Source organism: Dermacentor albipictus, chromosome 5 (assembly GCF_038994185.2).
Source record: "Dermacentor albipictus isolate Rhodes 1998 colony chromosome 5, USDA_Dalb.pri_finalv2, whole genome shotgun sequence".
In the NCBI taxonomy this organism is placed as follows: domain Eukaryota; kingdom Metazoa; phylum Arthropoda; class Arachnida; order Ixodida; family Ixodidae; genus Dermacentor; species Dermacentor albipictus.
The window spans coordinates 53,958,629-53,972,452 of record NC_091825.1 but is presented as its reverse complement, the minus strand read 5'-3'; the positions used below and the strand labels follow the sequence as shown (position 1 = coordinate 53,972,452).

Sequence of the window (13,824 nt, the reverse complement as noted above, 5' to 3'; positions counted from 1 at the left end):
TGTGTGGCACATGTACTATAATGAAGAAGCTAGGAGGAAGTTTCTGCCAGAAAAGAAGCCAGCTGTGCATAGTCAATGGGCCTCACATTACTCGCATCTTTGATGTTGCATCTCATAAAAACATTTCTTCTCTGGCCACATTTTCTGTCAAAACAGCAAAAGATATAACGGTAATGCAATGGTATTGCTTTTTTTTAGCGAGTGCGATCCAGCGATCCACTTATTCCAAGGAAATATAAAACAATTCTTGGAATAACTGGATTGCTGGAAAATGGGAAATATGAACTTCAAGGACATGTACTTTACGCTTATGTCTTTCTTACAGCATGCCCCGTTTAATTACACGTGTCATGTGTGTGGCTTAGGGTTGTGGAGAGCTAACATTTGGGCAAATAATGCTGATTATTACATTGTATGATATTATCATCAGCGAAATTAGAAAGTAATGCGAATATCTGTATTATCCAGATATATACAGGGTGTCGCAGCTAACCTTAACCACAGTTTAAAAGTATGCGAATGCCACGTAGCTGGACAAATCCAAGGTAATGTTGTTTGCAGTGGCTTGGAGATACTAACATTATTTTTCCCTCTCACCTAATTAGATAATTATTAAGTAATCAATTAATCAATTTTCTAAATAATATATCCAGATGCAAAGTGTCAATTAGAAAATTTAGAGCAACAGGAAAAAGTCCCGATACTGCTTTCTGTTTGTGCATGCGTGCTACATAAAAGTGTTTTCCCAAGTGTGAAAGAAGCCCCCAAATGCACGCAACATTGTAGCGCGACTGGCCGCTCGAGAGACTTTGCGTGTATCCGCGGGCTTCTTTCACGCTCGGAAAAACACATTTATGTAGCACGTATTCAGCAACAGAAAGCCGCATCGGGAGTTTTTCATGCTGCTCTACAATTTTTTCATTGAAGCTTTTCACCTAACTAGAATATTTGACAAGTTCATTAATTAATTAGGACTAATGATCTAGTTAGGTGGAATGACAAAAATACTTTGAGTATCTGAAAGCGATGTTAAACCAGATTACCTTAGTTCTGTCCAGCTACGTGGCATTCGCACATTTTTAAACTCTGGTTAAAATTACCTGGGACACCCTGTAATAAGCCTCGGAAGAAAATTGAAATGTAATATCCTGTTTCGGTGTCTTGGTGGTGGCTTAAAACTATGGCGCGGGGTAAATTATTGGAGACTGTTCCTTCGTTTTAATAGGACCGGTATGTAACAGCACTGCTCTACCGCTTTAGGGGGTACGTTAATTAGCATTAGAAACTCTAAACTATTAGGGAGCCAACGCTACAGTGTCCATCAAAGACTCGTAGTGCTTCGGGACCATAAAGCCTCTTCTTTTACTCATAATAAATTCCTTCACTGAATTTGAAAGCTCTTGCGGTTTTTCTGAACGCCGGGCCTCGGCGGTGGCCAGTTATAGAGCCTGTCAAATTTATTTAGTCTTAACAGCGACTTGGAGCGCCGTGTGTCTTCACATATCTCATATTACATGAAGGGAAACAGACCGAACTAGGCCGGCGCGCACGCAATGAAGAAATGTACCAGATATAATGGGCAAGCTTTAGCTAGCCCAAACAGAATCGTTAGCAACCGTTTCAGAGTTCTCTTACGACTCTTGTCTGGCTTCACTGTACGTCCCCTAGAAGAATATTGAATTTTTCACTAAGTTTCTAAAGAAAGGAACCATGTTGTCATGCCTTAAAGAGCGCTGAAAGTGGTGAATGTTGATATTCACGTTAGTTCAGTATACATCTGCACTGCACTATCGCGCTAGCCACGCTGACTCAGGCATGTCTTCTTTCAACAGCGAACCCACATTCACTTCCCCTTTCAGCGGGTTTCCTGACCTTCGTAAGGGACCAGCACTAGATTATTTGCCTTCAATGCTTAGCGTTGGCACACGCAGCGGTAGCCCACGAGGGTCGTCCTAGCTGTCCGAGTTGCACGACGAATGTTCATTGCACGGCGCGGGCCAACAATGCAAAGCCAGGTTGCACACTGGACATTGTACGGCGATTCTCGGGTATGCGTAGCTTATATAGGAGCCGCGCAAATGGAGACGTCAACGTCTCGGCACGATGCCTCGCCAGCGTACTCTCTACTTCTCTGCGCCGCTGCTCTCCCACGGTCGTGAACCCTCCAAGGGCTGCGTGTACCTACGCTGGCTGGGGCAACGTGCTCCTCGTCGGTGCACTCGGTGTGCGTGCCACGCACAATGGTGCATTCCCCGGCTTGGCCGCGGCGGTGAAAGCCCGCGCCTCTTTTGGAAACGCCGCCTGGTCAGCCGAAGAGGGTCGGCTTCGGCGGTGCAACATCGTCACCATTAAGGACCGGCCGCAGTAATAAACAACAATAAACCGAGGTGCGACGGTGGGGGGTGCGGCGTATACGGCTGCCTTCGCGCAAAAAAGTAGTTGCACCAGCTCGGCTCATAGAGCCGCGTCTCAACGCCTCGCGAATGCACTTTACGACTGCGCTTGCCAACGGAGATGCCGGGAAAGATTTGCGCCGACGAAGGTGAAAGTGACCACGCAGGCTTCCGACAAGGGAGCGGCTGCAGCTGATGACTCCAGGTACACAGCAAGCGGGACGTCGAAATGGATTTCGCTTGGCGAAGCTCCTATCAAACCTCGCTTCCTATATTTAGGACCGAATATATACACGTATACGACGCCACAGACGTGCCCTATGCATCGCAGCACGTTGATTAAGGGACAGGTAAGATAATTCAAGGCCATAATAGCCATTTATAACAAGGTCAACAGCACCCAGTATCGCTATCGCACTCGCGAGCTACGGTTCGACAAGGCCGCATAGTTCTTAAATTGGGTCACCATACAATCAGCGTCTAACCAGGATTCAAACAGCGCAGTAGGAATGTGGTAAGCGTGGGCTGTCTGAAGTATACGCATACGTTGAAAAAGAAAAATAAACTGTGAACAGGAAACGCTAGGAACATTTCACATGAGGTTGCTGCATGCGTGTAGTTGGCTAACCCGTGGTGCACTATACTTCTTTAATGTCACCACTGCGCTTTGCTGAATGTGAAGCGCTGGCATAGAATCGTAAGGTACACAAAGTTGCCAGTATTTAAACTTGCAATTAGTGTGCATCGCTTACGACAGCCGCACAAAACCTAGGAAGAAATGGCGCTTCTCTATCATCTCACAGACATAATGTTACAAACTTATTTCAAACTTTCCTCGTCAGGCCGTTCCCCAAACGTGGCTTGTGACGCGCGCATGTCAAGCTTACCGTCGGCAGCACCCTAGAGGGCGCGTGCCAACAACGCCGATTCGGGCGACAACCAGAGGGCAAGTTGCGCCTTTCCACTTCCATGCGGAATGCCAGGCCACTACCAGTTTCATTACCGCCTTCCGATGAAATGCCGCTCACCCTCTGATGCCAATAAACAAAACAGCAAAGTTGTCTTGTGGGTCATTTCTGCACCTATAACGTTCCAATGAAGCACTGTCCTATGACCAACACCAATGACTTCCTTAACAAAATGAGCACAAAATAAAGAGCCGTTCACACGCTCCGTGAATGCTGAGTTACCTTGCATTGCAACGAACACTTTTTCCATACGGACTCAACAATGGACAAGCTCTCACTGTCAGTTTGGATTATATGCTTGGATGAAAAGTTGTAGCAGGCCACAGCTGTGAATGTATTCCTTATCATTGCGAACGTTTGCTTTTTTTCTATTAGTCAAATGTACAGTGCTCAGAAATTCAAACGCGAACAATTCCAAAATGACTCCAAAGCGTAGTGATGTTTCCAGTTTCGCCTGCGTTTGTAACATCGGCTTTATTTGCGCACGAAAGCCGACACTTCGAACCACTTCAGGGTTAGAAACCAGCGGCAGCATGGTTACGTAACACGTCTATTTAATTAGCGCTTCAGTTTTTTAACACTTTATTTGTTATTTCTTTTTGTTTTTACTCGTTTGTTATTTGTTTTTCCCTTCACTTTGAAGGCTCTGTCAGATGCGCAGATTAGCTTGCATATCTATACTTTTTCGGAAAAGCTAAACAGAGGAGTCGGAGACCGCTGCTTGGAAAACCGTTCTTTAGACCTTGCTTGGTCTCTGTACCCTACCATTTTTGAACCGTAGCTGCCCTGCCAAGTATTGTTTTCGATTAGAGTTGCAAGACTTTCCACTAGGTTCGAGTTGAATTTCACGGTCCCTTAAGCCCACACCACGCCCATAATATGCATGCTGCTCATTCTGTGCATTGTGGCATTGCTTTCATGTCGACAAGTGGGAAGCATGCGACGATGTGACGTGGCAGCGCAGGGTTGCGGTGCTGGACCGTAAAATCGGGAAAACCCTCCTCTTTCTCGCTACCCTCGAAACGGGCCCACGCGAAAACGCGCTGCGCGAAATCAGCGCAACTCCGGAAGTGAAAATGAAGGGGGGGGGGGGGGGGGGAAGAGTGAGAAATGCGTGCGACGCATGCCTCGCTACGTATCCAGTTCGATGAAAATTTGTTGTTTGCCCGCGAACGGGGCATACGCGAGGTCGTTCTAGAAAGTAGCCGCCAAGGACGATGGCCACGCGCCCTGGACAGCTGGGGCAGTCTCTCCAGGGACAGCTGGGTCTCGCCTATACGCTTGGCGGGGACTTTCGCACTGACACCGGACGCGCATTGCTCTTGGTAACGACACTTAACGCGTCGATTTCCTCAATGCTGTTTGACGGTTAAAGTTACTACCAGTAGGAAACAAGATATGAGCAAATAATGTCGCCTCTGAAGCCCCGCGCGGGCCGTAATACGCATACTGGGTAAGTTTTCATCAATACCTCACTGTGTGCAAAGTACGAGCGTATGTGCTAACTTCACCACAACAGTAAGCTTGGACAGTTTTGGAGCATGCTTAGATTAATAAATGCTATTTCGGTTCCTCAGTAGAAGCCCCTTCTCGCGATTAACATCCACAAACGGCCACTCCAGGAAGGGTTTGTCATGGACAGACGCCATAGATCACACTTGTAGATCGAGCTGCGTGGCATAAGTCCGGGGCCGACGTGGACAAACGTTTTTTGTAGTTGACAAGTGCATTCCGTGCAGCCCTAGACAAATATCAGGCAGCATTAGTCGGCTGTCTTACGCCCACTGATAATTCTAAGCTTATCGCTACTAACAAGATTCGCTGTCAAAGTATCTCCTCCATACATGACAACAACCAGCCCACAGGCCACCACCAGTTTTGGACTTGGCCCCATCATGAGCAGGAAATACTTATACTAATGGTCCACGCTATACCATTCACATGGCAGTGTGCGGGATAAAAGAAGCGGGACATATATCTTAAAATGCATAAATATCCCGCAACGACTCCAGATGGCCCATGGATGTGAAGCAGGTTGGGGAACTTGTATTTGGGAAACCACAAGAAATTGAAATGTCGACTACAATTCAATTTAACACGTTTCTCCAAGTGAAAATTGCATCGGGTTGCGAAAATGCGGAGATAATATAAATTGCTTGCATGCCCAGCAAGTAACCTAGCACGTAGTTTATTGTTGATCGGTTGATGCCATTCTTTCGTTGATCTAATAAATTCTTTTTTCACCTGCTATTAAACTGTTTCTGGTTGCCTGTATACTGCAGCCTCCTCCCCTTACCTAACTTTTCTCCTACATCTTTGCCTAGCGCAAAATCAAAAACAGATGAAGACGTAGAGCAGGGCGCATGTAATTCGACATGGAATAGGCTACCATTTGTTTGTAATTAAAAAATAATAAGCTCCATCGCGACAAGTCTATGCAGAAGTATTTCGTGGGTAGCTATATACATCGGCGGAAAAAGTTGAGCAGGCTTTTGCGTCCAAATTACCCGTTTAATAATTGAGTTGCCAGATATGAAATAGGTGAAGAAATACTGGAAATACGTAGGCAAACGCAATATTCTTCAGAAAAAGAAATGCAATATGCTCTGTTCAGTTTTTGGGTTCGTGGTCTACACAGAATGTTTTGGGCAGGTGGAGACGAAGGCTAGGACATTCGCGCATCATGTTCGACCGCAGAGCTTTTCGTTGTTACCTTTATTACTGCGTCACGGATAGTTGGTTCCAAAAGTAGACTACATTTTCCTGGAACTGCAGTAACGTGAAAAATAACGCAGCAGAGCTGCAGCTCTGTGACGCCTTTCTGCAAAAAACAAAGTGGCGCAACACTCTCTCCACATTGTCTTATGCTATCACGCCGAAAGCAATGGTGACACAACCCCTCCGGGAGCGGGAGCTTAATTTTGGCGAAAACTTTGAGCGCGGCGCAAGGACAAGACAAGTCCATCTACTCTATCACACCGCAACCGCACCTCGATCACATCAACGACTGCAGTCCCGACCGTCGTTATCGATCTGCGTCTGCTCCTCTTTGCCATTGCGAAACGTATCGTCCTGATTAACGTTGTTCCATCTGTGGCGACCCTCTCTCCAACAGTGGCCACTTTCGCGCTTCCCTCCCCGCGCGATTTCACCATGGCAGGCACATGGCCTGGCGGAACGGGCCTGACGTCACCTCGGAACCGCAACTGGAAGTGAGTCAGTCGGGGCCGCTGGAAGCCACGTGCAAACCACGCAGCCCCAATCGATCAAAGCGCTGCGTGTTGCCGACGCCGCTTTATCGGTAACCCCCGCCGTTGACGCTCGGCGAGAAGAATGCCGTCTTTCCTGGAGACCTCATTTTCGCCTCCATCCACGACTCTTCCATTTCGTCGGCGCGACGACGTTTCGGCATCGCCGCGTAATCCCGCTTCATACCTACGGTATGTCTGCTGGGGCTGCATATCCCACTTCCTCCCACACGTTATTCGGCTATGTGTGCATAGGCGCCTTAATACCAAAAGGCAGAGATGCAGCCCGCACATACTACGAGAACAGCCTACGGGAAGAGACCCGGACCCTACACTAAATTTTACAACATCGTTTGATGGGCCAACGAGTAAACTGGGAATGTCAACAATATATCAAAACACAGTGGACGACGAACGTTGAAAGCTTGATGCCGACAGCCTAATTGTTCCCGACACGTACCTGTTAATTTTTACCGCTTCCCCAAAAGGTGCAGCAGGCTTTATCTTTTATCTTCATTCTGCCGGGAATTTCAATAAAATGGCTCGAAATTTCTGCTGCGAAGAGTATGACAAACTCTTCAAAGATAGAGTACAGCCCTTGGGTGTTATTTTTTGGCGATCACTCTATAGCCACCTTCGTAGCGACCACCGATGTCAACCATTAAAACTTTTATGTCAAGATGTCAACCAAGTCGCTGATTTCATCTGGCGAAGTTTCATCAGATGGAAGTGAATAATCACCGGTGATACTTCATCACCAGACGTTACGTGACAATGCCACATGCACATGAAATTTAGGTACGGCATATCGATCAGCTAACCAAACACAAAAGTCTAGGCGCTGGTGCCTTCACCGCAATAATAATGGTGTGAATTCATAACGTCGGTATCTGCTCGGACGAGGTACTAGTGAAACGAAATCGCGAAGACGTAGCGTGGGTCGAAAGTTGTCGAGGAGTGCGAGAAAGGCAGTGAAGGTGATGCAAAGGCCCTGAAACCAAGGGAACCATCACCATCGTAATCGTCTCCGCCACCGAATGCCGTGATTAGCCACACCTAAATTTCTTCTTTTCCAGCAATATGTACATCATTGTGTTCCGAGGTCACTGACACCTTTGTAGATGTCATTGCATGCAATGCTCCTTGCTGTAACGTATTAATTAATTTGTACCACGTGCTAAGCTGCTCCTACTTATGACCAGTTTACTTATGTTGCTCTTTCATGCTCATGTGCTTGGCTCTGCAATCTCCCTCCATATCCTCTTAAAGTATTTCCTACTTTCCGTTCTTTCTGTTTGTTACTCCTGCCAGTGACGGCGACGTTTACGGTTCTTATTCGCTTAGCTATTCTTGTTTCTTGATGCACGCGCAAGGCTACTCGTTATATCTTACCTCCCTGCTCAGCAATTCTGGAGGCATGACACAGTGCATATATTGTCGACAGTCGCCTCACGCAGGTAGTTGACGAGGTCATATCTGCAATTAATCGACACCATATGCCAAGCTTACACGAATATGTCTCTCACACAGCATGCGTCCTCCGCCAGGAAACTCAAGTCCCACATAACATCGTGTATTTAGGACTTCGAATCCCTTAGGTACGAGCTCATGGTGTCAGCAGCCCTGCCTCGGTCGCAATTTCCACTTGATTGCGAAGAGTCCGCGGCCAGACATCAAAATTGGAGTCAGCGCAAACGGCACAATATAAAAGTATACCCTAAGTAATTCTGTCTAATTAAACGCCAGCAGTGTCAGTACCTTGGCGCCATTGAGGGTGTACTTGGATTAATAACGATTCTTGCCGCAGACCTTCGGCACATACTTCTCGCGTTCAATGTTCGATAGTTCTCGCTTTAACTGACGTTTTTAACGTAACACTACGAGGCTAACGTCCAACCAGCCTTGTCCCATGTGGGGCCGATGCTGCCCAGAGGATCGCCTACATTGGCCCTTCTTCCCACTCAGCTATGACGCTTTCTTGTCGATGCTGAGAGCCTACCCAAAACATTAATTATACTATATGCGCAACTTTTTCAACCATCCGTGTACAGGGTTTGCTGCGAACCTTTAGCCTGCTTAACAGAATGCATAACATGTTACGCATTCACTGGCAGCAGTTACTGCATATGTTTCTGGTTTTTCTGAAGGGCCAGAAACACATGCCGTGAGTATCAGCATGGAAGCGTGAAAAAGAACAACAGTAAATCAATCAAAGTATAAAAAAGAAATATAGACAAAGAAAACTAAAGAGGGACGCATAATGTGCCTTGTGCCCTTGGGCATCGTTTGCGCTTGCCTGTGTAAATACAGCGCGTTCAAACGCGCATGGTCATTACACGCCGCTAATGGAACAGCGAAACACATGAGACCTTTAACCAAGTGGTCTTTTCCGCTTGTAGCAAGAAGCGTTGTCTTACGGAATGCCAGCTTAACGAGCCGTGAGGCCCGGCTATTAAAAGCCTTTCTCTCTCGCCCTTGCTTCGGTGTCGCCCGCTTGGGTTCGCCGCCGCCTACAAGAAGCTGCTGGCCGCAGTCGAGCAAGAACGGAACAAGTCATTAGTGGCGATGCTTACCACGCAGGCGTATCGGCAGTGCTCCAATTAACGCGATGTCGTAAGTGACCCAAAACTCTTCCGCGTTCGAAGACTGCTCAAAACAAAAGACGAGGGCGAAAAATGCCTGCAGGCATATCAATCTTTCCGCGAAGCCTGTCGGTGAATCAGCCAGGAATGCGAGTCACAACAGCAGCTCTTTGACGAGACTTCGTTTTTCTTCGGCTGTCCAAGTCTTGCGTAAAAGATAAAATTTTCGCCCACTTTTCCTACAGGGTAATAGCATCGTAGATGGTGCTGCGCGCGTCTTTGAGGAGCACAAAGCAGCTTGCCTGCCATTTATTTTTGTCGTGCAGCTGCTGCTTACATAACATCTGCGAACTGACATGCTGACGGCCACATTGTCGTAATTCTAGTAGCGTACTAGGTTATTTTACCTTTGTCCTCGACTTGACTTAAGAAAACAGTCAATATCTAATACAGTGGAACGACTAGATTATCTTGCACTCTCCATGCAGACGCTTCTGAATTATGCTCACTGCTGAAAGCAGTGTGTCCTGCTTTCGGTACCACCGAAGAAAGCAGCGTGTGTTAAAACAAAAGCACGCAGGTCGAACGCAATTTTTCAATGTAAACGACGCGAAGATTGCTTCAATTAACACGTTAGCAGGAGTCGCGGATGACACAAGCACAGTCTCGTAGCCTGCAGCTCTTCGCTGTATGCGTCACACGGAAGAAGTCGGTGTATTATGCTTGTCGAGGAAAAAATGTTCATGAAAGGTGTACGGGGAACAGAAGAGTACATCGCATATAGTTGAGGCTTCATAGTCTTTGTGTCACGGTGGCACGTCCCTTCTGCATTGGTGACTGACCAAGAATGGGCACCTACCCAGTAGTGCATACCCAATTGCACATACCCACTGTCCAAGTGTGGGCACATAGTATTGCATACCGAGTGACCCGAGCTGCCTAAAGGTTGGACATACAGCAGCGAGCAGCAAGTTGTCTATTCCGGCACGTGCCCAGTGTCCCAAGTTGTCCATATTATTCGGCGAGGAAACATGGGCAAACACCAAATCTCGGGAAGTGGCAAAGAAAGCTTTGCTTTAACAACCACTGCACCCTAAACACCTCGTGTTCTTCAAACCTTGATCAATCTTAGGCACACGTCGTTTTCCCTACATACATTTGAATGGCATTCAATGGACTCTCGTCACTTCAGTGCAACGTCACAGTTGAAAGTGTCCATCCATGCTATCTGTTAAAGCAGTTCTTCGCTAAACCGATTCGAGAGCCTTCGTCATCGATGCGCTCTCGAGAATAATAAAAAATTAAGTTTTTATCGAAATACAAGGGAATGTAGCATTTGTAGATGTCCTTATATTGTCACGTTGTGTAGCCACGGTGAAGAGCACAGTAGCGAAAATTGTGAATCACGTAATTAACTCATCACTGGGTGAACTAGTGCCCAGCAAACCATGTAACAATAAGGTATGCCGATAGCGACGAGCAAAGTCGGTGATCGTCGAAATCGGATCTGCAGGTGAAACGCGTCGTCTTATACACATCATCATCATCATCATCATCAGCCTGGTTACGCCCACTGCAGGGCAAAGGCCTCTCCCATACTTCTCCAGCAACCCCGGTCATGTACTAATTGTGGCCATGTCGTCCCTGCAAACTTCTTAATCTCATCCGCCCAGCTAACTTTCTGCCGCCCCCGTCTTATACACATGACTCGGCAAAGGCTCCAGCATTAGTCGCTGGTGCCCGCGTGCCTCCCAGAAAATACTATGCAATTCACGTGCCGCATCCACTCAGCTTACACAATGCCCCTTGACAACAGACAACGAGTAGAACTGCCTGTAACATTTGAGAAACGTCCGATGCATGCAGCCGTGTCCTTTGTCGAGCGATTACGCTTAACATTTTTTAGCCGTTGAAGCGCGATCACCGGAGAAGAATAAGCATGTACACGTGTCGATATACAAACGTTTTCGACTGAACGTATTATTTATGAACAGCATCTGTGTCGCATAGGGCGAACCACTGATCAATCGTCTGATATTTGCGGCAGTCCAGAAACTGTGAAATACCCAATACTGGAATTTTTCGCGCATCGCGACGAGAAATCTGTTCTTGAGCGCCAGATGGATACGATTTCTTGCGCTCCGCAGAGGCTACGTGGAACCGTTGGTGCAATAATGTGCCCTTAAAAACTACGACCGAAGTAAGTTTTTCATTCTATTTCTTCCAACGCCGGGTTCTTATTTAGTTTGTGGTCGTTGTCGACTCTCCTTGAGTCACTGCCCTGTTCTCGTGCTTCGGTATTCCGGGCTCTCAAGATCGCGGATGTGAATAATTTGAACTGAATTTAAATGGAGACAGGACATTAGCAGTTACGCCGAGAGTACATAGTCGACAAGGAAAGCTGTCAAGTGCACAAGGTTAAGGAACGCGGTCCAGCAAGCAGTCTGTCGCTTCCATCGGGCACTTCGGAGATCGGTCCATTGTCTCTGTTCGCGTCACGCAATCTGCTACCAGAACCACCCGAGCCGCCGGCGGAGCCTCGACTCCGACCAAAACACTTCCCAAAAACGTTTTGTGGTGCTCGCAAGAACCGCTGCGCAAGAACCCTCACTGCGGCTCCCTTCTTCGTCCAACAGCGTCCCGCCACCGCCTTCCCAATGCAGGCTTTGGAAGTGTTCTAAGAAGGCGACTCGGGTGCGAGCCAACAGCACAACATTACAAGGTAGCAAATCCACAGATGCAGAAATAACCCCGGAGATGACGAGCGACCACGCATTTCAAGTAAACAAAAATGTGCATGCATGAGTTAACCAAGGCGAACATTCACAACGACCTTAACGACGGGTCTTGGATACATGTTTCAATAGGCTTTGAGAAATTCCTCTGCTCGGAAATCTTTAGCCAAAGTTTGATTCGTAATAAGTATAAAGATTAATTTACCTCCGTCGCTTCGCGTGCAAACATTACCAGGTTTCTCGCATGTAAGGATCACTCTGAGGCTTTTCATATATAAACATTTTGTTGAGGTTTTACTCGCGTACATTCATTTTGTTCTCTTACATATGTCGTTTTGCTTTCTTTCCTGCAAACTTTAACGCTTTTACCTCTCTCTGCGCAGAGTAGCACTTCAGAAGTCATATGCGTACCAGCGAGCGAAAGTACCTGCAATATAATAAATAGCTTCTCTGTTCTTTATGACTCAGTCGTGATGCTGCGAAAGCGCAGGCAGATGGCCTATTTTTGACTTAAAGAAGAGTTTGCAATCATTCGCGACTTGTGAGAGAGTTGGTCTCACGTATCGCGCCTGTTATGTGTGCAGTTAAGCGCTGTCCCTGAGTGTTCTTTCCGGGGGCGGGTCAATAAGCGGTGGACCCTGTAACCAATATGATCGGCTCATCGCAGCCACGCGCATGGCCTTTACCTTGTGCTTTGGCAACTCGAGGACGTTGCGGCTATCGAGGCTATACAAGGCTCTCGAAGCTCTATATTCGTGAACGATCTAAGGGTGCTACTGTTATCGTAAAACAATGATGAGGAATTATTTGCTACAAAAACGCGAGGCTGCCTCTTGGAGTACTCTATATAGTCGGCCGGTGGATGGAGAGATTGGCGTAGTTATATATGGAAGCCCGACGGAGGCACGCCCGCGAAACGCAACGTGCCCATGTTCTCAGGGCTCATCATCGGCGGTCCCGTTCGCGAGACACGTGGGTGTCGCCCGTCAGACCGGAGAAGTGGGATAGTTTGTCCAACAGGCCGCCGACAGGCCGAGCGCGCCTGCGTCGAGTGGCCGTGCACGGGCAGCGTTAAATAAACGGCACCGCTATAGCGCGCGGTTGTTTGCTTACATTACGCATAGGAGCTGGCGGCATAGACACCGCCTGACTACTCGGTCAAGTCAAGTCTGCATAGCGGCATCTCCATCGTGGCGGCCTCATACCTGTAAAACGGCGCGATTCCACCGCTTGCCTTTCGAGCGCGATCGCCGATATTATCAGAGGAGGGGCTGCGCCGCATCGAAACGAGGTTATGGAGTGGCGCGGGGAGAATTGGCTGTTTATATACGGCGTCTCCGATCACTCGTTCGCTGCAACTAGCGTAAAGATACTCCTGTCGATGGTGCGCGATGAGTACCACGGATTTTTAGAACTCCGAAGCCCCTTGTCCACCTGCACTATGCACACCTTCAGTCACGCGTATATTCACTAAGCAAAAAAAAAAGTCGTTAAATTTTCGCAATCATCAATCAGACATAATTTCAACTCCCGCAAGGAATTTCGCGGACGCGAGCCTGTCGTTCATGCATGCGGCGGTTGCCCGCAGCAGGAGCCCCGCAAATACGTTAGGCCTCTCCAACGGCTGCTCCTCTGAGCGGCGCCCGAGAAGAAAAGGGGAAAACGCTGTTGTGGCGGTCGCCAGACAAGTTGGGAAACGGGGCAAGTGGAACGTCTCGCGAGCACAGGGCGTTAGAGCGCCGCCGCAGTTCGCTTAGAGACCGCTTTACGAACTCTTTTCTTTTGCTTCGTCACTGCGTAAATCGACCTCGGTGTTGTCTTTCTGCACTTTACCTTCGCGATTACGAGGTTTCAACCACACCTGTAAAAGTGTTTGCACCCTCAAGGGTGTTTTCTTG

The 13,824-nt window shown here is 47.7% G+C and overlaps 1 protein-coding gene across 1 annotated transcript in view; it reads right to left on the bottom strand.

Annotated features, from left to right (window-relative positions):
- LOC135913270 (mucin-2-like) overlaps positions 1 to 13,824 on the bottom strand; it is a 177,357-nt gene that overhangs the window by 29,114 nt on the left and 134,419 nt on the right. The gene's annotated exons all lie outside the window — the stretch shown is intronic.